Raw genomic sequence first — 25,607 nt, forward strand, 5'->3', positions numbered from 1 at the left:
ATTTATCATACATTTTAGTATGAGCAAGCTTAATAATACCAATCATATCTCTTAATACACATATTCACATTAAATCAAAATCCTTCCTTGCTTATTTTCAACGTTTCAATACTCTCTCCTAGTGTCAACCACCATATCAGTTAGACATACCTTGTAATTTCATTATTCAATTTCCTCCTCATTTTTTTTAAATAAAAAATTCTCATTTGGCAAGCAGTATGGTTCCAGGTTTCACATCTCAATACAAACATGACCATATTGACCTATTCATTTTGTTTGTTCAATTTCATATCACATTAACCTTATTAGTATTAAATATTAAACTTATCCAATTCCAATTCATATTATAACTTGTTTCATTTTTCTTAGAATATTCTTATATCTTATTTTACAATGTAATTTGAAATTCTCTTCTCATTTCTATGTTCATTTCCCATATTACCTTTTTCTGTCATATTTGCAATTTTATCAATCCTTATTTTATTAATTCAAAATTGTCCCCTCTGGTTATTAATTCAAGCCAGCTACCTTCAATCTACCTTAATACCATCTCCCTATTTACTATAACACACACACACATGTCAGATTCTGCATTACATTTTCTCAATCACCTTATAATTTATCTATACATTACAAAAATATTAGTCTAATCAATTAATAATAGCAACTGATATTAATCTTCCCATAATGGTTCTCATTTCATCATCTTCCCCCCTTTTCTTATACATCATTAATCATCAATTAATATATGATATTTTTATTATAAATTCCCAATTCCATATTTATTCCATTAAATTCCATGTCTAGTATAGCAATACTTCTTTAATAACAGAAAAGAGAGGAAAGAAAGAAAGAAACTAAGAAGAAAAAATCACATCAGTTACATAGTTATCTATTTTTGATACTTATTCATATATATTACAACTTATTACCTTGCGGAATCTCCTTCATATCCTCTTTTCTTTTCTTTTTCACCCATTGTCTCTCGCTCTTTTAACCATATAGTTTCTTTTCCTCCTCCTTTGCTTCCTGCTTCCCTTTATTTTCTGGTCCTTTCTTTTAATTTCCTTTCCCCCCGTTCTTATTCCTCTCCATTTCTCATTCCAATTATTAACTTTTTCTCCCTCCCTCTTTTGATTTTTCTTTTGAACTTCCCTTTTCAGCCTTTTCCCTCTCCTTTTTTCCATTTTCTGAACCACTTTCCCTTTTATAATCACATCAGACCACACAATTTTAATTTTAATTCCTTTCTCCCCCTGCTTAAATAATTGTTGATCCCTTTGTTCTTCAAAGCTGGACTCTTCTTTGTTAAACTCCTCCCCCTCTGGTTTACTTTGTTCTTCTACAAGCTGGGTCGCCATTTCTAATTTCTGTAATACATAATTACACATTTCAAATCTAATTTTCATCATTTCCCTTATATCTTGCAAATCTGATCTCATTTCATCAAATAATTCCTCCGTTGTATCTTCTCCTTTTTTCCTTTTCTTTCCTCTTCCCTAATTGATGTATTCACTCCCAAAGTCCAGTATATTATTTCAGCCAGTGCCTTTTAAGTTTATTTTCAACAATCAATGTCCTTAAGTCTTTGTTCCAAATCTTCAAGTGGGCCCTTTCCCAACTGTTTCCCACAATCACCGGGTGGTTCTATGTCAATATTTTCAAGTATCTTCCCCTTTGTAGTATTCTAATGTCAGTTTCCAAGGTTTTTATTTTTTATAATGGAGTTACTTTTACTTTCTTTTAAGTTCCAAAGTCCAATTTCTTAGAAAAGACCAAGCACTTTTTTTTTAAAAGGTCACTGAAGTTTTTCCTGTACCATCAGGTGGCGCTCTTGAGCCTTTTCCACAGTCCACTCCTTCCTAAACTTTAATTTAATATAGTACTTTTATTAAATTCGCTAATTTCAATTGTTAGCTATTATTTCTTTTCATTTCAACACACTCAATTTCAGCATTTCGTTATGCCCTTTCAGTGTCCATAATCCAATAGTTGTCCAGTGTAATTTCTAAACCTTTGTTGTGTTCAAATATTTTCCTTTAAATTTTCTCCTCCAAATTAATCCAATAATTCAAGCCAATTTTATAAAGTCCAATTTTCTTCTCATTTTCTTTGGTCACAGCTGCCACACACTTTCCTCCAATATTGTCCTTTATTTTTAATACCGGGGTATCTCAAAATCCATGCATTTTGCCTGGTTCACAGTCCGCTTGCTACTTCTCCTCTCCAGCATAGTCTTAGTTTCCCGGGCTGTTCTTTGTCTTCGTGGTGGCCATTTTAGGACCACCGCTACAGCTTGCCTTTGGAAGGGGTTTTTCCTGTAAGGGAGGAGTTGCGGCTCCCCTCAACCTCCAGGCGATTCCCCCTTTCTTCACCACCCCTCCAGGGTGGTTCTGGTTTCGATTGGGACCCTCCACCCAGTTAGCTCGAAGCAAAACCGCGCACAATCGCGGATTCCGCTCTGACTCCAACGACGAGCAAACCGGAAGGGGCCAAACTGAGATAGATTATTAAGGGGATAGATACCCATCTGTCATATTGGAAATGACAAAGCAAGTCCATCTGTTTTATCAACAATGTGGTGGGTTTGACACTTCTCTGAAGAGGGTGCCCTTGTAGGAGTCTCTGATCCCCCTTGGTCATACACTGTACACAGTGTGGATTTCTTCCCTTTTCCCTTATCCAGAAGTTGAATTCTTCAAATCACTCTATTGTACTCCCACTTACCTTTCAGCCTTTCTGGCCACTGAGGAATTTGCAACCTTATTTTTCCCTTGTCTTTTGCTTCTTGATCATCAAAGTGTTCAGCACAGACTTAATAATAATAAATAATAATACAGTGGAGACCTTAGTATTAAATATTAAGCTTAAAAATATAAACTTTAATATTATAAAATAACGTAATGCATTTTGCAACTTTTTATCAATGTCATCCTTTAGCATCAATTACACAAGTGAAGCAATCTTATTCACTAACATCTTCGAACTTTTATTTAGCATTGATTAGAAATGTTTTTCTCATATGTAAAGATTTAATATATCTAGATCATCACAATGTTAACAGTTGCCAATTTCTATTGTATAAATAATCCCTGTAGTCAGTTACAATACAATAAAACAATTAACTTGGTAAAAAGTTTTAAGCCCAGAGATAAATCTAATCAGTTAAAGGAATGAGAAGAATGATACTCTTATTATTTTTCAGGGATGATGTTAATGATGACAGTGATGATTTACTATAATTAATTTAGTATTATCACCTAAATAGCGTTGCCATCAAATCAGTGACTCTTGAACTGAACTCTTGGTGACTTATCCAGACACGTTTACGTTTGATAGGTGGTTTTGCAACTTTGCAGTCAAACCTGTAGTTCTATTTACCTTTCTGTTTACCTTTCTGGGCTCAGGAACTGCTTCCTGCTTGTTAGTGTTGATTATTAATGAAAAGCCTATATTTGCTTCATATATCCTGTGAAAGAAATTGGTTTGGCATCAGAAAAGTACAATCATTGTTTTCTTTAACATTCACCTAAGAAGAATGAAATTAAATTTATCCAATATAGAAATAAAAGATAACAGGTTGAATTCCAGTTCAGTAGTTCTGTTTGTGCATCAAAACTTTTCTGTATCTATATATCATAGCCATACATTCCCTTCCAAATGCTATTCCTGAATGTTAGAATGTTCAAAAAGGCAATGGCATGTTGGATGGGATATTGCAGTGCAAGAGGGACATTGTTAGTCATAGGATGGATATTCGGCCAAATTGAAATCCCTTCCACTCAAACAGGTTTGGATCCAATCCAACATTCTTTTTGTGTGTAAATATTGGCCTGGACTTATCAGAGCATACAGTTGACAATTCTGTTTGCATGAGGATTTTGTGTATGTGTCATTTCCAATGCCCCTTCAACCTATGATTGTATTTGAATGCCCTACTGTAGATCAGCTTTCGAATTTTTGACAGGTCATAAGATCTAAGCAAATTTCTGAATGCTCTGTGCAAAACTTTTTACAAAACTCACTTTAACAAGGGTCTATATATGTTGTTTTGCTTGTGTTCATCTTTTTTTTTCTTTTATTCTCATGTAATTGATTTGAATTATTTGAAAGACTTGAGGAGTGATATGAAATTATACAAGATAAATTCCCACATCACTACCTCCTATGTATTTAACCACATGATAAGGAATGAAGATGAAAATATACTGCGTTGTCTTTTTTGTGTGCTTTTTTGGCTCTACATTTGCATTTCTGTGTGTTTATGTATTTTGATACATATATACATTCATAATTGATACTTTTCTGTCACTCAAGAACAGTAATAATTTTCATCATTGTTGCCTTTTGATTTTCTGAAATGTAGGCAATGTACTTTTTAATCTTGTAAAATTTTTGTTAATAAGTATTTGTTTCTTGTATTATTTTCAAAGTGCTATTGTGATTTGTCATAAAATCAGTCAGATATTTGGATTTGGCATTTTTATTCACCTATCAAATCCTTCCTAAGGATCTGGGGTAGGCAGATGTTGTCATTTCATGATGTTAAAGATATCAGCATAGGATGTAAGCTGTTCCAGGTAAGCTGCCTTTTTCAATTGACTGGTGATGATTTTGTCAGTGCCAATGGTGTTCAAGCGATGGTCCAGATGTTTTGCAGTTGCACTCACGGTACCTATTACTATTGGTTCTATCTTTGCTTACTTTTGCCACTGTCCTTCCACTTCCATTTGCAAGTCTTTGTATTTTGTGATTTTATCCAGTTCTTTCTCTTCTATTCTTCTATCTCCAGGTACTGCAATGCCCACTATTCAGACTTTTTATGTATGTTTCTTATGACAGTTGTTGAATCTGGATTGTTATGTGGTGACACCTACCTGTTTGAATATTATTATTATTATTATTATATTTTACAACTCAAATTCCTAAAGTGGTGCACAGTTTATGAGACAATCTGGTATAGTGGTTAAAAGGATGACACTAGAAACCAAGAGACTAAATTAAAAACCACTCTTAAGTATAAAGGCAGTATGGGGCCTGGATCAGGGGTGGGATGCAAATATTTTTACTACTGGTTCTGTGGGTGTGGCTAGGTGGGAGTGGCTAGGTGGGAGTGGCCATGTGACTGGGTGGGCATGGCTTCTTTTTTTGTGCAGCACCCCCCTCCTGCACTCCATTTTTTTGCCTTCTGGGCCTCAGGGCAGCACCCACCCCTACCCCATATTTTTTGCCTCCTGGGCCTCAGGGAAGCCTCCTGGGAGTCCGCTCCCAAGAAGCTTCCCTGAAGCCCAGGAGGCAAAAAATGGAGCGTGGGGGGGGCATGCAGCACGCACACCCACGGGCCCCTTTTTGCATCCTGGACAAAGCAGTAAGGCAGCGAGTGGGATCCTGGCACAGCAGATCGTCAGAACAGCTGACCGTCGGGATGAAAAAAACCATGTTTTTTTACTACCGTTTCGGCTGAATGGTAGCTTTTTTTACTACCAGTTTGAGCGAACCGGGCCGAACTGGTATAATACCACCACTGCATTAGATCAGTCAGTCCCTCTTACACCTAGAAGAAGTAAGTGACAAACCAATTCATAAAATGTTGGCAAGAAAACTGCACAGATTTCTCCAGCCAGTTGCCTGGAATCCTGACTGACCTAAAGGTACCAAAATCCCCCAAATATAAAAACCAGCCACTAGATAACACCAATTCAAATAAATCTGAAATTCAGTGCAAATCAGTTTGGGGTTATTAATATTTTGTGTGAGATTTAACAATTGTACCTACATTAAATCTTTCTATTTGTCTTTTATGTTTTTGGTGTCTTTATGCAGCTTTCATATATAGTTATTATTTCATAGTGGCACTGTACATCATTGTCAGATAGTCTAGGCTTACCCAACATTTTCTTCATTTTGATCCAATATTGTTTCTATGCTACTGGCTAAATAGGTTTTCCCCTTCCAGTTAATTTTATGTGAGCTCTGCTAAAAGTAAGGAAAATAAAGTAATAGGATGTTGGTTTGGTTTCCCGTAGGAAACCAACAAAGATAAATCATTCTTGGAATGGGTCTATCGAAGTCCAGGGAACATGGATAAAGTACTTAATCACAAATTCATAAGGAAATAACTTTTAAAGTAGATAATTATGTTGTACATTATTGTAGAACATAAACAAAACCACTAGATAAAAAAGAAAGGGTACGTACTTCATTTATAAATCCTAATTTTAATGCAGCTTAATTAGTAATCTGTCAAAAGAAATGCTTCAACAACCATTCAGAGTTAAGTAGTGTTAAACAAAGGGGCTTACAAACAATTTACATAATTATGGATGTTACAGGCCCCCACAGTTACATGGTCAAAATTTGGCTGATTGACAATCCATTCATACTAATAGCAACAGGAGTACTTCAACTCCATTCACCCACCTTATCTCCTCTCCCGTTTCTGTCCCTTTGGCCTCCTGAATTCTGCAGCCCCTACCGGCCTAGATGACCTTTGCCTTCCTCTTGCTCCCACTACTAACCGAGCATGTCCAGCCTGGCTGTTCAGAAGACAATTGCTGGGCTGCATGGGGCTTTGTTCCCAAGATCATGGCAGCGCTTTCCTTTTCCAGAAGCTGCCTTGCAAAGGGCTAGGTGAACATTTTTTATCAGCAGCAGTTTGGGTGGTGGAGTGCAGGGCAGCAAGTGTAACTGAGATGGGGCAACTGGGAATTCCTGGGACAGCTGCCACTTCATGCCACAGCGATGGGGGCTTCCTGAGGTGGCCGGGACTTCCAGGATGGCTGCCACTTGGTACTGTGCTGCTGGGCCAGATGGGGGTAGCTCTGGCTTGACCTGTTCAGGGGCTTCTCGTAGCCTCAGAGTCACTGCATGCCAAGAAACCCTTGAGCCAGAACCGGGGAACAGTCCAAAGCCGCCTAGTTCTGAAGCTGCTTTATGGCCTAGAAGGGAGGATGGCCAAAAGGGCAGGATAGGGAAGCAATAGATGGGAGACAAGGGAAGTTCAAGGCAGGCCTTTACCTTACTGAAGTTGAGGGCTTAGAGGGACCAAGACTGGAATAGCTTGGATTGGGATGGGTCCTCAGCTAATGACCAAAAGAATTTGTTGGCAAAACTAAGAGATGTGATCATAATATATTTGTTTCCAATATAAAGAAAATTTTAAATTTGAAATAAAAGAACATTTTCAAGCAACTTGGACAATAATTGAAAAATCATATAAGTCTGGAAATGATAATGGTTTGTTATTGATCATATAAGGTGTTGTGGGACCTTTTTATATGGAGTATTTCCTCATAGAGTCTGATACTTGAATCTTACAAAAAAATTCTTATTAGTTATAAGCCAAGTTTTTACTTCATATAAGATTCATTAACTAACTTTGGGCCAGAAAAATGTCCTTAAGATTGGAGTTTTTCATTTATAGAATGGAAATGATGACTATTTGAGGATGAGATAATAGTGAAGAACTAGCATGTTAGATATATAGCCACGGGTACTGTTGTCAATGTATTTCCTCTTAAAAAATCATTATAAGTGATTTAATTTTAAAAAATATCGAACCATCAGTTAGCATTAGTAAAATCTCTGGACAACCATAGATGGAGTGATATAAAATCAATATTCAGAGCACCCTGGCAATAAAAACAGGGACATGCTTCATATGACACGGGATATTTCTTGGCATCTGTTTTTATCTGACAAGTTTATCCATAGGATAACTTGTTTTGTGTGGAAGAAATACAGAGCTATTTCTTCTCTCACTCTAGAAGTTCCAAGTTAATTATAAATCTGTTGAGTAGTGGAAGAAGAAAAGGACTCCCCATGATTTCATTCGAGGTTTCTAACATTATATATAAAGACAGATATAATTTTATTCCATGGCAGAGATCATTAAATTACTTCACCATCCCACCCATATAGGAGTAACTGATTAGGGTAGATTAAGTCTATGCCCCTATTGTATACATTTGAAAGCAATGTGATATGTTCCTTATAGAAAAATAAATTTTATTTTGAATGAGTGTTTAAATATATGGGTACAACAGCGATTAGGGCAGGAATTTCCATTGCTAAGCAGTGTGGTTGTAAAGCAGTGAGGGTGTAAAGTACAACCACATTGCTTAATGACAACAATCCCTTCAGTCCCAGTTGCCATCTTTAATTGAACTCCATGATTATTAGGTGTGGCAACTTCCCGCTGGTTTCCTGCAGTGAAACTCAGTGGGGAAGCCAGTAAGAAGTTGCAAGTCCCAGGGCTGCAGGCAGGTAAGTGACTGCTATCAGGTGGGGAAGGGAGTGAGAGTGCATATAGGTGCAGGGAAGAATCAGGCAAAGTGCAGAGTGATGTACAAGAGGCGCTGTAAGTTGAGGAGGGTGTAAGGGGGTGCGTGGATCAGTGAGGGAGTGCATGAGAGTCACTATGTAGGTCCAGGTAGAGTGCACAGAAGTGCATGAGGCATGAGTCAGAAAGAGTGAGCTGTTCAGAGATGATTGCATCCCTGTTTTATTCAGGCAATGTTTCTGCTCAAGAGAGAATGGGGGGGGGGCACAGGAAAAGACAGACAATTATTTTTACTAATTCTCTCTTTCCCCCTTTACCCATTGAAAGTCAACTTTGGGGATCAAGTAACAGTCCAGTGCACTATGATATATATAATGCTGCTGGGAACTAGCTGAAAATGGTAATCAACAAAAATCATCTCCTTCCCTACTTGATGGGAGGAGCTTTTTATAAACATTGGTTTCTTTTACAAGTGAAGGAGCATGTCTGGATCCAAACCACAGTATTAGCAATCTAAGGTTGCAATTTTATAAATCTTTACTTCAGTAAGAATAACAGCAAAGCAAATGAGAATTGGATTTTTTGGTGTAGTGAATAAATACCTATTATTTATATGAGATTAATAACTAGGATTTTAAAAAGTTTTAAATGTGTTTTATTTGTGTGACATGACAGAAAGAGAAAGAAAGGAAGAAATACCTGTACATTTTAAAAAAAACTTTCCTTCAGGCCTGAAATTTGTTTTATTAGTATTATACTGTATATTAAGGATGCAACATGCCAGTAAATATGACAATGACATGTAAATGCTGTCACAAGAACATTTATCACTCACTTTGAAGGATGTATTTAAACACAGAATGTCAGTAAAAATCTTTACATTCTTTGTTTTTGTTTGATCCAAGAAAATTCAACCGAAGATTGTATTTTTCAAAACAGGGCATTGACAGACATGTTTTCGTTTTGTCAAATAGATGGCAGCAGAGTGCTAGATAATGAACCATTCAGTTCCTTTGACTGTAACGAAAGAAGCATGACAGGCAGTAGGCTTCTATCAACCATAGCCTTGTAGAAGTTGTAGTTATACATTAAATAAGAAAGAATGCTACTATTAATAATGCATAAGAATAGAAGACTAGAAGACGGAGAAGATTTTGCAATGCTATACATTGTGAATAGTTCCAGGTGGGAATGCTTAATCTTTTAAGGTATGAGATCAGCTCATGAAATGTGATGGAAGTTAGTTAAGAATAATATACACATCAAAATAAATAGACATAGAAAAAATAGAAAGTGTTCACAAGTTTTAAGTGAATTGACTACCGCCTTGGGGTACTACGGGACTAAGCCTGCATATCACTTTAAAGATAAGCTACTCAGAGAAAGAAAATGTCAGTACTCAGATTTGACTGGCATTATTTAAGAGTGAGGCTCAAGAATAAGAATAATATATTATTTTAAGGAAGTGTTTCTCACACATACTGTGGAAGCTATTTTGCAATATATATTGCTGCAGCTCTTGAAAGCTTGCGCCTTTTAATAAAAGTTGTTAGCCAAAAAAGTTGTTACCAGATTCTTTCTGAGTTTCCTAAAGTATCCTAAAATAATTTTCACTAAATAAAAACATTAAAAGTATACAGATTAGAATTAGGCAAGATATGTTCATGTTGATTTCTAAAATTAGATTTTATAAAACTGCTTTCTTCTTTTTATAATACTTTTTCTGTATCTTATCAATAATTTAGATAATAATTAACAGTTACTGTAGATTTATAATACAGTATATTTAGAATATGAATATATATTCCTGCCAGTTAAGCAAGACATAAACAGAAATATTTTAACTTATTAGTTACATGGCTCATATTAAATGAAAGATTAGTTTATTCCTGTATTTATTAATTAAATGTGAATTTTCTCATACTGCCAAACTATATCATTGGCCATTACGTAGCAAAGGTTGAAGTATATTACAACTATGTGAATAGATAATTATATTGCAGTTTATAATATATAATATTGTATATTTAATACACTGTTTAAAATATATTAGTCTTATTTAAACTTGTGCTGTTGAAACTCCTTCTATAATTACACTTGTTTTTACAGTACTTCTTTATATATAGTAGCAATTATTTTTTCTACAGTGAAACTTAGCTATATTTTTAAAAAATCAGTTTTAATTATCTTGTGTTTATTAAAGCAAATTTTGGTTAGCATGGATTTCTGATCGAACTCTTCAATAACTTGATTAATGTTAAGGGAGTGAATAAAAATTAGCTTATTGGGACTTTGAATATCATCAATAGTAAATATCATCTTAGCAAAGCAAAAATTAAATTTAAGAAATGAAGGGATAAAATTATTTAAGGTAATGTAGTAAATTGTTAGCATTTAGCATTTTTGTCATGTTTATCAATATGATAGAAAAAATAGATGAAGAAATAGTGGCCATATTCTGAAGAGCTGTTCATACAACTAAGCTCCATTGTCATAATATAGAAGGTAGCAGAAACAGATCCTGATTTAATATTTGCTTAATTCTGAGTTTTCCTGATTCTGTAGCAGTGTTGTAATTTTCCGTTTTTCTCTCTGATATCCTCACTGTGAACAGTGAATAAGATAAAAGTAAGTACAGTATTTACAGTAATAAATGCCAGGTGAGTCTAAACAAATGAAATGCGGTAGCCTAATATTGAATTAATGAGAAGCACTGGATTGTAATAAAATGCTTGTCTATTTCCATGGCTAAAAAACATATTTTCCCAGTAGAAACAGGAAATGTTTAAGTTCTCATTCATGCTTTAAAGCAGACAGTGTTTTACTTAAGTTGTATAGTTACTGTCAGAGGGTTACATATTCAAACCATAATGATATTAGAACCACAGAGGTTGAAGCTAAAATGAAGTTATAGATCTAACATGTATAGGCCTATATAAAAATTGCTCAGCTTATTCCTGCCGAATTTGGAATCTAATTCTAACTTGTTTTTAGTTCTTAATCAATTAATTCTTAACAAGTTGTTCAATCAAGCTCAGTTTTTGGTGACTAGATGGGCGCATTCATGTTGTTTTTTTGACAACAGGAAATAAGCATGGGCGTCCTGTATGGTTTTTTTTTTCTTGCCTGTCTACTCAATAGCCATAGGTGGATTCCCATCTAAGAATTAAACAAATTTAATTCTGCTTAGCTTTTTAAAGATCAGCCAAAACTGGATAAGTTGTCTCACTTTCTTTGACCTAAGGTAATTAGGAGCACAAGATTTTTATTAACTCTCATCAAAATATTATAGTTTAGCAAGGATTATTTGTTCTTAACAAAATTGTTACAGTGCATTAGGTTATACCTAACGGTGTCTCTACCAGTAAACTGAAAGCCATTGGCAGATCAAATTCCCTTTCCTATTTTCAGTGCCCCAAATTATTGACTTTAGAAACATAACTGGGCTATGCAGGCATTTACAGAAGAGAGAAAGGGAGAGAGCAAACTAGCATAGCACAATCAGAAATCACAAGATTGGATTGAGGCCAAGAAGTATCTAGAGCCTCTTGGGTGCTGAAGAGAAAGAATGAAATGAAAGAAATAGGTTTTTGCTCATGCATCCTGTTTCCTGCCCACATTTGCTTAGGATCATCTTCCACCACACAGAGTTGATTTTGAGAGTCTAACGAAACAGCAGGGTGAGAGGAAATTGGTCTCCTTGAGACACCATTGAGAGCGGTCTTTGGATTCTGTAATCCCCTTTATAAAAGCTACTTGTAAAGTTAGAAAGCACTTTTAAAATTTGGTCTTTTCACAGTAGCACATTTTATTAAAAAACACATATTTTTGTGGAGTGCAGTTTACTTCACCAGATGTGTAGAACGGCTAAACTGATACAAGATTGAAATTAAAATGAAGTGGGAGGAAAAAAGGATGGGAAGTTCTTGCATGTGACATACATTTATACCAACATTTACTCTCCAAAGCATCTTCACATGATTTTTCTTTAATATGATATATGCCATAAGTTGCCAGCAGTTGACATCATAACTCAAAACAAAGGCAAAGTAATATCAGAGCACTTTAACTTCTCTATATGTTCCTTTATAGATTGCAAAGTATCAGTTTTGGAACAAAGAAATGTTACTAGTACAATTGAATGGAAGATTGCTGAATGTACATATATCAACAGATTTCAGGCCATCTCAAAAGGTCTCAGTGAAAACAATGGGCCTTTAACACGTTACAATAGGGATAAAGAACCTGGAAAGTATCTCATACGGAACCTGCTTCTGCTTAACCAGCCTTAACCCCACCCCCACCCCCCATTCTTTTATCCCAATTTAAATCCTATCTCAATCTATCTACCCTATGCATCTGATGAAGTTAATTCAAATTCAAGAAAGCTTATCACTTTTAATACAACGTTAACAGGCTGAAAATGTACCCTTAGATTCTGTATGATTTTAGCTGCCACGTATCAAACTAGCTCTATTCCTAAAATATCTCATTTTGTCTTTATAGCACAACTACTACAGTATTAAACTTTAAACATTGAGAATTGTGCTACCTTTTATATTCCTTATTAGAAGTTTTCTATTGTAGAGCTACATAGCTGTACATTTAATCATTAACCAATTAAAAAATGTTTCTTACAGCAATTGAATAACATAAAGTTACCAACTATTAAGCCTCAGTGTCATGCTATGCCAGTATCTTACACTTTAATTTTTTCTTAATTCTTTCTACAGAAGAAACAGAAAGTCAGAATTGTTTAAATGTTTTCATTCTATCACTTTCTGATTTAACCTTTTTTTTTTTTTTTTTTTGCTTAGGTGATAAAAATGAGAAGTACTGTTAAATTATTTTACATTCAAAGGAGTTCGATTAAAACCATCTGTTTCACTGTTTAATCATCAGGGCTGTCATGAAAAATAGGCCAAGCATCCCCAGGGAACTAGTAGATATATTTAGTTAGGAAAATAATAAAAAGTGAAATGAGAAAATATGCAGATATCAAAAGTGAGTGATCTATAACAACCTTTTCTTTGCTTCTGGATATGCTGGAATAGACTCCCTATCAATCCTTACACTGTCAATTTAAAACATTTTATTTTATCATTCAATAGAAATATTTTTCTGGAAACCCCAATTATTTGATTTCAGTTTGAATTAAACAAGAAAAAAACAGCAAGAGAAATTGCCTCCCTGTTTGTACTTACAATGGAAGAAATTAAAGGCATTCGTCAATTTTGTGAGCTTTGTGATGGTTGTGATCGAACATTTATGTTTCTTCTTAATAGAGTGAAATATAAACAAAGCTTGTAGCTTCTCATGCAACAGATTATTTTTCCTTCCCAATCACAGAATTTTCAATTGTTTATTTCTTGCTAAATCTAAACTAAGTAACTAAATTTCTAAAATCAGTTTGGATGTGGAGCTATAAATTAAAATTGATTTTTTATCTGAACTTCATGAACTATAGTTGCAGAGTTCAAATGTAGCAGAAACAAAAACTGAAATTTTAGATTTTTTACCCCCAAAAAAGAGGAGCTCATTTGGTTTATGTGATATAGCAAGATTTCTTAATATCTTGGCTATGATTTTGCTAATTCAACACTAATAATTATTATGTTTAAATTAGATTTTGAAGTCTAGATTCAAACTCAGATATACTTTTTGTATTTTTGTATTATTTGACTGAAAACTAAGACTAATTGAGATTAATCCAAGGCTAACTGTACTGTAAAATTATATTTAAAAGAGGGGGAATAAGAGGAGGTGGCCTGAGAGAAGGGTGTGCCGCTGCTCCTTCCTAAGCCTAAGAGGGATCAACAAGCTGACTTTGTGCTCAGATTAAAATATTGTGGGAGTTTCAAATACAGACTTATAAAGTCTTGGCTCATAATACATCGTATCATGTAATTGAAAAGAATAAAGTGTTGACAATCTCTCTCTCTCTTTTTTTTTTTCTCTCTCCTTCCCTCCCTCCCTCTCCTGTTTAAATGCAGATATATGTGTGTGTGTTTGTGTGTGTGTGTGTGTGTGTGTGTGTATGTAAAAGGAAAGCAGAAGATAAACTGAGGAAAAGTGAATTGTCCTTTTTAAAAAAACTGAAATATATTACATCTAATAAAGATGAATGAAAAGAGAATCAGAGCAAATAAAAATTAGTATTTCTGTAATAGTTCACAGTTAGCCTATGTTTTCCCTCATTTGAGCATTTAGGATTAGGCAACATTGTAGTAGACGCAGTTAATAGCTACGAGTTACGATGACGTATAGTGCTGGAACCAACACGAGAAGTAGTGGCCATCTTGAAACCAGGTCTTGGGAAACATGAATGGGAGAATGAGGCAGAGGCTTGAGAGAATACAGGAGGTGCTCTTTGTGAGAAAAAAGGATTATCAAAGTATCAGATACAGGTAAACCTAAATTTATTACTGCCCTAAGCATATGTGAACAGTGGCTGAAAATCTTAAGAGTGAATTCTTTAATATTGGTTGAAGAGCTGTTTATTGATAAATTAAACCCAACTTTTAGCCTAAGTATCTTGGGAGGATTATGATTATTAATAGTCGTAAAATAATATTTTTAAATTTTGGAGTAACAGCACCAGAAGTCTAGTAAGGAGACATTTTTTCAAAAGTGGGGGGAGGGGTTAGGAAATGGCTAGGTTGAATTTGTTAAATCCCAAATCCAAAGGTAACAAGACAAATCTTTACTTGACCATCAAAACTCAGACAATTTTGGCATCAAATTTGCTCCCAGTCCAGAAAAGCAGGGTAGTGACAGAATGAAAGTGATGAACCTGAGAAAATATCAAGGCTGTCCGTGTGTTCCTTAGAGGGAAATGTAACATCATCTATTATTTGTGGCTTGTGGCAGTTCCGGGATTAAGATTCCATAAGTCTCTTACCTATGAGTCACAAACCACAAATCACTGTCTTATAATAAATCATTCAGTTCACTGGCTCTTCTCCAACTTGTTACACATCCTTATACTAGTGTGACACTGGCATTTCTTCATCTGTCTAATGACAGGTTGTCCATTCTATATTGGAAACATCCTATTCCAGATCCCCCATTGATCTTGTTTAGTGGTAACCTACAGACATATGACAAGGGTTACAGATAGATTAAAAGCAGTGGAACTTTTTAAAAAAGTCCCTGAAATCCATCTGCTGAAATGTAAGAGTGAAGCTGTTAAAGAATAGTACTTCACACCTTTACCTCAACAGTGGGACACCATAGTTCATGATATTAAAAAACTGTTAAGTAACCTGTCTCTTGACCCAACATTTGCTTCAATCACAAAATTGGTGCAGATAGCTGGATTCCCTATTGACTTTCTATGGAAACCAAATGTTTGGTTTTTTTTTTTTTTTTGCTTTTCCAGTCTAGTTTGATGCTGAATCAGATCTAGACAGAGGGATCTGGGTGAAGTAACCCCTCTCCTGGTCCATCTGCCTATGTCTTGATAATGTACATGAAGTTGGTCTCTCATCCACAATCAAATAAGGATAGAAATGAACTTAAATATATATCTAATAATGCATGAAACTGCATTTATACAATTACAAAGAATGAGCTCATTTAAATTAGAGAATGATGAGGTAAATTGATTTGATATATAATAAATATGTTTATTATGATTGAGTTGAGTCAATGATTATAACTCAAATATTGAGTACCAATACTTGCACCAATGTGCACCATTAATGCAGCTAGCTGGAATCCAGTGGGTTCCATTACTGGTCATATTCAATTGAAGACCAAAGATAACAAGAAAGGTAGGGAATAGTTTTTTTCCATAGATGAATCCAAAGAAAGATAAACTGGGATGGGAATGAACACAATTATGTTGGCTTAAAGAAGGAGGCAATCGGAGAAGTTGAAAAAAGCTCCCTTCTCTTCCCTTTTTCACCCATTGCTGACCAGTATTGTATTTATCTACCGTATTATGTTAAAAACTGATGTTATGAAGTAGTACATTTCTAATGTATATCCATCCTTTGTTTATAGTAGTCACCATTTGTGTACTTTTTATGGAAGTGACTTTCAGGGAATTTTACAGAAACAAACTAAACCCATTTAATTCCTTCTTTATATCTGGTATATGGATTGAAGAATCTGCTTATTTCTAAATAGTATGAAAGAATCATACTGTGTTTGTTGGTACATACATACAGTCAGGCTCCATATTCAACTACGCCCACCTGCAATAAAAGACGTTAATCATAGATCCCTCCCACCAGCAAGAAAGTGGATGCGAAATGGGGATTCCCTATGATGCTGCCTCACACTGCTACCTGGGAGTGGGAGGCTGAATGGGAATTTCCACATGATGTGGCTGGGGCATTCCACTGTATAAGGCTTTAGTATGGGGAGGGGGATTTATACATCGGGTGTTATGAGGTGTTTAGGGAAGTAGATGGGATTGGTGATAGAAAGGGTGCAAAGCATTCGAGGCTATGGTATGGGAGTACAGCCTAAGTAACTAATTAGCCATATTAGGAAATGTTGAATACATGGGTAATTAGGATAGGGCAGTCTACAGGAGGTGGCTGTCATTAGATGAGTGGGGCTATGCTATAAAGAGTGCTGGAAGACAAACGGTCCCAGGGCTAACCTAGATTGGAATTCAAGCCGTTATTGCCGGATGGGATGCACGTTATTTGTACAAATAAATGATTGCATACCTCAATGTTTGTGGTTTGTATTTTGGGAATACGAACATCCAGAAGACTGGCTAACAGAAGCTCCCCGCATTCATATTCATTGCAGTGTTTGCTATGGGTTTTGGTGGGCATGGCAGAAGGCACGGACCCCGAGGTGCCAATAGTTGCAATGGAAGCGGAGGAGATTGTAAAAGAAGCTGCGGGGGTGCAAGGAGAGACTGAACCAGACAAACCAGCACTTGTACCCACACTCCCACCTCCTATTCTGCAGCCTGCTATGCGTCCGAAAACCAGGAAGTCAGTCAGGTTGAGTGAGCCACCTGATCTGATGGAAGCAAGCATAGATGACTGGCGGTCGCAGTGGAGTGCCCATGGACACAGTGTTGCTAAGAACTGGAAGGTGCTGAGGTAGCCAGGGCTGGAGGAAAGTGGTTGGATGGTTCCAGGTAGTACTACCTTGGACATTTTGAGGACACAGTTTGGTGAGGTGTTCCTGCAAAATTTTCCACTGAAAGAAGGTGGACAGAGTAAACCCCATGGTGCTATGCTGGGTAAACCCTTAAGGAGTTACAGTCTGGTGGGTCTATCAGGGCACGATGTAAGTTGCTGTGTTTATGGGGCAAATTATTAACCACTTAGACATGTACGGAACATACTACCCCCCATTGGGCCATGGTGGTGGCTATAACCAGTGATATTGGTGAGTGAGGCTGGGGAATGGGCAGCAGATTTGCATAGAGAGAGATTATCTACTTTAGCTGATGTCGGGGAGTTCCTGGAGGCCTTGAGACACCAATTTGACGACAGTTCTCAGGTGCAGCAGGTGGATGACGATCTTTTGGCAGTGAAACAACATGGCTGGCCAGCGAGAGAGTATGTTCAAGATTTTAGGAGAACTGCCAGGAGAATCCTAGCTTGCCCAGAACGTATGTTAGTGCATTTGTTTAGGGAAGGGCTGGATAAGGAATTAGGTCACACTTGTTTGTATCAAGGCTTGCCTGCTTGATTGCAAGACTGGTATGCCGCAGTCATCGAATTGGATTCTGGACTACGCCGTTTAAAAATACAGAGTGATTTAGGTGCTGGCCAGCACAGAGGATCACTCAATCCAACCAGTCACCCAGACCTCTGATCAGCCAAGCTTCACCGGGGAGGGGTGTTGTATTTCAGTACTATTGTTGCAACCAACCAGGACATAGGGTGGTCAAATGCCCAATCCTCCCTTACGTGCTGAGAAACAACCTCCAAAAGGACAAACTGGGCGTGGTTTTGGCAGAATTGAACATGCTAGACTATCTCTAGATAGCTCCAGAGCAGTAGGACAAGTGGATGCCAGTCTGGAACCTGACCAATTAGCAGCAGAAGTGGTACCCATGACTAAAAAGCCGACCAGTCGGGAGGACAAGGGTGAGGAAAGTAACATGGACGATCCCATGGTATGTAAGCCAATCCCCTTTATAATACCGATCAAACTCCCTAATATGGGAATGAATTACACTTTGGAAATTGGTGCTTAAATAGATTCGGGGTGCACACAGTGTTTAACCACACATACAGTAGTGGACAAATTGGGATTGCATCTTATACCATGAACCGCTCCCATTAGGTTTGAGCATGTGGATGGTTCTATCTTGGGAGGAGAACCAGCAACCCATCAAACAGAATCAGTAAAAATGCACATGGGAGAACATTGAGACAGGGTTTCTTTCACAGTAGTCAAATATATGACGGAGGCTGTTATCCTTGGATTGGTGCGGCTGGATAAATGGCGTCCCACTATTAGATGGGAAGGTGGATTTAGAAAAATACAATTGGCTGTAGGCCCTTGCTTGAGGACATGGCTGGGTTGACAGTCCCCGGCCTGGCGCTTAATGATTCCAGTCCCACCTATCCTACAGAATATATAGATCTAGCTGAAGTTTTTAACAAGACTGGAAGCGACCAGTTACCGCCCCACAGACCTACAGATTGTGCTATAGAGTTAATTCCTGGGGTGAAGCTGCCAAAACTCTGCATGTATTCAATGACCCCCCAGGAAATGGATGAAATGTGGAAATACATAGATACCATTTGACGAGAGGTTTTATTTGACCAGGGCACGCACATATTGCAACACCAGTCTTGTTTCAAGAAAAAAAAGATGGGGGTGGTGATTTCCGGGTTTTGAATGCAGTATTTAAGAAGCTACTGTATCCTCTACCGTTGATTAAAGATCTACTGGCTACACTAGCTAAAGGTTGAATCTTCACAAAATTAGACCTTCGTGAACCTTATTACAGAGTTTGAATATGCCCCAGAGATGAATGGAAGACAACTTTTAATTGCCCATTGGGAAGTTACGAGTTTAGAGTAATGCCTTTCGGACTACAAAGGATCTCGGCTGTATTTATGCAGCTGATAAACAATGTTTTGCATGATCATCTGTATAGGGGCGTTTTAGTATATCTAGATGATATATTGATATATTCAGAGACTATGGAACAGCATACACGATTAGTACGACAAGTTCTTGAAAAACTGCTGGCAGCTCACCTATACGTTAAACTGTCCAAGTGTGAATTCCACCATACCCAACTAGACTATCTTGGGTATAGGATATCGGCAGAGGGGATGGATCCTACCAAGGTTTAGACTGTCTTAGAGTGGCAGGCGCCCACCTCCAGGAAACAATTACAAAGCTTTTTGGGCTTCTATATGCAGTTTATCTTCTCGTTCGCAAATTTGGTGCTTCTGTTAACAGAGTTGTTAAAAACAAAACACAAAGCAGATAAAGAAGCCTAAACCTGAACAGGCGATACCCTGATCGCCAACGTGTCAGCAGGTGTTTGATTCATTGAAACAGATGTTTGCAAACAAACCTGTGTTAAAATATCCAGATCCAGTAGTGCCATTTGTGATTCAAGTGGATGCCACCGATGTCGCAGTGGGGGCTGTCATATTACAAGAAAATGTGGATGGTATATTACAGCCATGTGGATATACCTCGAGGAAATTTAGTTCCACCGAACGTAATTGGTCTGTTTGGGAGAAAGAGGCCTTCACGGTTCACTGGGCATTATTGACATGGAGGCATTTTCTAGAAGGATCCAAAACCAGTTCAAGGTATGGACAGACCATAAGAACCTAGAGGCCCTTCAAACACCTTACAGATTATCACCCAAACAGGTTCGGTGGGCACTGTATTTCCATTGCTTTAGCTTTATACTGAAATACATACCCGGAGGGTAGAATTTCCTTGATGATGTGCTTTCATGACTGCCCCAATATGAAAGTAAATGAGATATAGTTATACAACCCATCATTCAAGGAAAAGAAACATTACAAGCGTTAAAGGTGACATACATGATTGATGAGTTACCGAAGGCTATAAAAGACGATTCATGGCTAGCAACCAATCAAACCCAGTGTGATATCCAGAATGGAGTGGCTTGGCGAGGAACCAAACTCTATATTCCAGCAATGTTAAGAGACAAGGTGCTTCAGAGATGACATGACGTTAAACAGGCTGGGCATTATGGTTTTTTAAAAACACCCCACTTCACCAAACACCAATTCTGGTGGCCATCAATGAGGTCAGTCATTGAAAAATATGTGAAAGGGTTCACAGTATGTGCAACTACAAAATCCCGCCCTGGGAAACCCTTAGGTTTATTACAGACAGTGGCAAACCCTAACAGGCAAGATATAGCCATGGACTTGATCATGGAGCTGTCCAATAGCCATGGATATACCATGATATGGACAATCATTGATCTTTTCTCAAAACAGGTGCACTTTATACTATGTGCCGGACTTCTATCTGCCCAGAAATTAGCTATTCTTTTCTTAAAACATATATATCGATTACACAGAGTATCTAGAAGGATCATATCATATTGAGGAGTGCAGTTCACTGCTCAGTTTTGGTGGGAGTTCGTCCGACTGATAGGTTCATCTCAAGGTTTAAGTACTGCTTACCACCCAAGCACAAACAGAGCTTCTGAACGGACTGATGCAGCAATTGAGAGGTATTTACGTTCCTACCAGCAAAATTGGTCTGAATTACTGCCATTTGCTGAAGTGGCGTATAACACCACCATCTACAGTAGTACTGGACAGACCCCATTCAAAATAGTGAATGGAGTGGAATTTATTCCAATTCCAGAATGGCAACATGACTGTCAGGAGTCCACAACTACTGCTAAGTGGTCAAAAAAAATAAAATAAAGGAGACGTGGAAAACAATACAAAAATCCTTACATGACACTTTAATGGCATACAAGAAACAGGTGGATAAAAAGAGAGCAGAAACTAAATCCTTAAGGTTGGAGATCTTGTGTACCTGTCTACCAAATATTTGAATATGGGACTACCCTGTAAAAAACTTGGTCCAAAGTATGTTGGACCATTTCCAGTAGTGAAGGTGATTAATCCTGTCATTCTACAGCTAAAATTACCTTCACGATTTAAACAAATGCATCCTGTTTTCCATATTAGTTTAATCAAGCCTGATAATAAAGAATGAATGAACAGATAACTGAATTGTACCACCTGGGCCGGTACGAGACAATCATTATGAGATTGCTGACATTCTGGACACCCAGAAGCGTAGGGGTGTGTTGCAATATTTGGTACGATGGAAAGGATATCCCCTTGCAGAGGCCTCATAGGTGCTTCATACCTATGTGAATGCCCTTCGGCTCTGCAGCCGATTTCACCGGAAATACCCTATGAAGGAGGGTGGAAAGCAATAATATTGTATTCTTACAAATCTGTCTCTCTTCTCCAAGTAGACCTGTGGTAGAGGGGGCAGCCTATCAGGCTCCATATTCAACTGTGCCCGCCAGCAATAAAAGACGTTAATCGTAGATCCCTCCCACCAGCGATGAAGTGGATGTGCAATGGGGATTCCCTATGACGTTGCCTCGCACTGCTACCTGGGAGTGGGAGGCTAAATAGAAATTCCCACATGACGTAGCTGGGGCGCTCCGTTGTATAAGGCTTTAGTGTGGGAAGGGGGATTTATACATCAGGTGTGACAGGGTGTTTAGGGAAGTAGATGGGATTGGTGATAGGGAGGGTGCAGAGCATTCAAGGCTATGGCATGGGAATACAGCCTAAATAACTAATTAGCCATATTAGGAAACATTGAATACATAGGTAATTAGGATAGGGCAGTCTACATTAAGTAGCTGCAATTAGATGAGTGGGGTTATGTTATAAAGAGCGCTGGAAGGCAAACACTCCCAGGGCTAACCTAGATTGGAATTCAAGCCTTTATTGCCAGATGGGATGTGCGTTACTTGTACAAATAAACAATTGCATACTTCAATGTTTGTTGTCTTGGGAATACAAACATCTGGAAGACCAGTTCATTTCTTTCCATACATTTTCATTCTTGCAGCTGACCACATACTACCCATGATCGATCTACCAGCATCTCAAGGTATACAGATGTATCCAAATGCTCTAGTTTTTGCTGTTTATCGTAGCATAAGCGTAACAAATTTAAGCTAAAGTGTCTGGAATTTTATGAGCTAGTTGAGAGACAGTTGAACTACATACAGTGCCTTAATCAGCTGTTCTGAAGTTAGGGGTGTGGTGCAGTGGTGACAGTGGTGACAGTGGTGACAGTGAATCTGGCAGAACTGGTTCTTAAATATTTACCAGCACACCGCTTGTGTTAACCATAAGATACAAGATAGTGTTTAGAGATCTTGCATACAATGTCATTAGTACGTTTAAGGTAAACCTGGGCTTTAATTAGGCATTTAGGATGCTAGCAAAATGTGGCAAAATGTCCCACGGATGACTGGTACTGTTCTGATTATTTGTTGGGATTGCTACACGTGATACCATGTGTCTCTAACTTATTAAAAAGCATATAACTCCCAAAGTGCGCACAAAAAATTGACAATAAAGATTATCTTCATCATAAGCACAAAATATCAAAATTATTTTATTTCTGCTTAAAAAAAGCAAATGTAACTATTTTATATAAAAGAGAATTCTTTGGTGAGGGGGCTTTGGCTGTCTTCCTGCCATTTTTCAAACAAAATACTTCTTCCTCTTCCTATTTTCCACACAACAACCCTGTGAGGTGGATGTGATTTCATACCTAAGACAGGACTAGAACTCACATTGTTTAATAAAATCATATAAATATTAATTTTCTCCAATCCTTCATGTTAAAAATGTATCTTTAGTTTGCAAACTGCTGGATTATTGTAGTATTTTTATTAGTGTATCTAATTCTGTGTATATGTATGAAGGAAGTTATATATATTTTGTTCAGAAGACAAAAAAAAAAAATCCCTCTAAAATGATTCACTTTAGTTTTTGTAATCCTGTGCGAGTAAGTAGATTTTTTAACTGTCCCAGATCTATTTGTATTTCAAAGAAGATGATTTGTATAACTTGCATATAAATATGCATTAAAATGATAAAGATAGAATTTTGATGATTCTGCAGAATATTGCTTTAGCTGTAAATAAATGGAGTATAAGCAAATCTGTAGCTGATGTGTTCTATTTATGGAGGCACAATTTATGAACTTTTCATGAAATTGTTTTAAAATAAAATATGAAACAGTTGTTCTATGCAGTGTCATTTTAAAAATCATTTTAGTACATCTTGCAAAGTGAAAAACATATATGGTGTACAACACCAAAATTCTGTGGAAGTCTGTTTGCTCATTACATTTCTCACAAGTGTCTTTCCATCAGAATTTGGGTCACAAAAAAGTTACTTTTCTTGTTTAAGCAAAAGCCACATTTTCATAGTGGCTATTGTGTCAAGTCTTAAATTAAATTCCAAATGTTTGATCTGATAACTATTCAGGCCCTTAAAAAGAAGTGATCAGCCATGCTGAAGCAGGGAATGGACGGGTGACAGTCAACTTTAGAGCCAGAGCCAGAAAAATACATTTTATTTATTTAAATAATTTACACGGCCACCCAACTCATAACAGTGAAAATGAGGAATCAGAGATCATATACAGCAACCTTTATTCTGATTGTGTGCATTTGACACAGCTGCTTAAATTTCAAAATGTAAATGCAGTTATTTGGACAAAATAAATTGCTTGTTGCTTCTCTGTCTTGGAGTAGGTAATCCACAGTGATTTGTTAGAGGGAAAGTACCTTAACATTTAAGTTCTTTATAACCCTAATTCATAATTTATATTTATTAGAAACAACTAATAAGTACAATGAAGTGGGGCCACTGTGGCTCATGTGATTAGGACCTGAGTCATAAGGCCATTGAGAGGTTGAAGGCTTAGCAGTTCAAAAGTTAAGAGTGAGCCGCGTGATGGAATGAGTTCCCATCAATTTGTTCCAGCTCCTGCCCACTTAGCAGAGTAAAAGCTTACAAATGCATGTAGATAAATAGGCACCACTTCAGTAGGAAAATACCAGGGACATGAAAGGAGCCTTCTTGGATGTCCCCTGGGCAACTGTGATGTCACTAGCTAATCCTTTTGACCCAAATGCACTTTGATAAAAAGGTGCTTCCAACATGAACATAGTAGTACTAGTACAGTAAAGGTTTTTGCTGATTAAAATGCATAGGATGTGTTGCACTTTCTCTGAGTAAGATTGAGAGTGAATACAAAAGTAAAAGAAAGACTACTGAAGTAGTACTTGAGACTCTAAAGCTTAAAAATTATTATAGCAGGTAGATTAGGTTGGGCAGATTTAACTGTAGTTGCACGTATTTCATCAGTTAGTGTTGTAAACAATCCCCATAAGATTTTGGTTAAGCCAGTAGTAAGGTGTTTAGCATGCAAAAAAATATATATTTAAAAACAATAAAATCATACTAGCCCTGTATAAAATGGTTCTGGGGATGAGGCTGCCTAAAGTACATGAGCTTACTAAACTTTTCTAAAGTATATATATACTAAATTTCAGAAACAGCGGAAAGGGTACAGGGTACATAATTCTTTGTTTGTTTGTTTGTTTTGTGCCTTGGAGCAGTGGTGGTATTCAAATAATTTAACCGGTTTGCCCAGGGTCAGGTTGGCTGTCATGGGAGGTGTGGCCCATCTCCACTGCACATGCAGGACAAGCCTCCTGTGATGGCCAATTTGACCCTGGGCGAACCAGTGGTTAAATTATCTCCCCGCTATCAAAGTGGATCCTGGGCTCTGTGCTGCAATGGAAAAATGGGCAATGGAGCAGCCGGCACGAGAGAAGGAGGAAGAACAGGGAGAACAAAGAGGGAAAGCAGCCGTCTTTTTTTCCCTAGTGCCGGCCAGTCCATTGCCTGTTTCTCCATTGCAGCGCAGCACCCAGGATCCACTTTGGGGGAGGGCAATTTAACAAGTGGTTCGCCTGAACCAGTGCAAACCTGATGAATCCCACCACTGCCTTGGAGTCAGTCTTGACTCCTGGCAACAGCCTAGACAAGTGTCTGCAGTTCTCTTGGCAAGGTTTTTAGAAGTGGTTGGCCATTTCCTTCTTAAAATGGCTGAGATACATGACTGGCCCAAAGTTACCTAAATGGCTTTGTGCTGAAGGTAAGACTAGAACTCAGGGATTCTGGTTTCTAATCTGATACCTCAATCTTGTAATGTTGCCATTTATATCAGCCATAACTATTAGTTAAGAACAGAGGCCTCAATAGAGTGAACTGTCCCTACCATTTTTATTTCTCAAAATCAGTCCTGTTGCATTTCCAGT

At 37.3% G+C, this 25,607-nt stretch overlaps 1 protein-coding gene across 3 annotated transcripts in view; it reads left to right on the forward strand.

The window, feature by feature from the left end:
- Positions 1-25,607, forward strand: part of GMDS (GDP-mannose 4,6-dehydratase) — a 271,812-nt gene that overhangs the window by 34,873 nt on the left and 211,332 nt on the right. The gene's annotated exons all lie outside the window — the stretch shown is intronic.

This window comes from Notechis scutatus, chromosome 3 (genome assembly GCF_049901735.1).
Source record: "Notechis scutatus isolate UNSWTSFEM ecotype Mainland chromosome 3, rNotScu1.2, whole genome shotgun sequence".
In the NCBI taxonomy this organism is placed as follows: Eukaryota; Metazoa; Chordata; class Lepidosauria; order Squamata; family Elapidae; genus Notechis; species Notechis scutatus.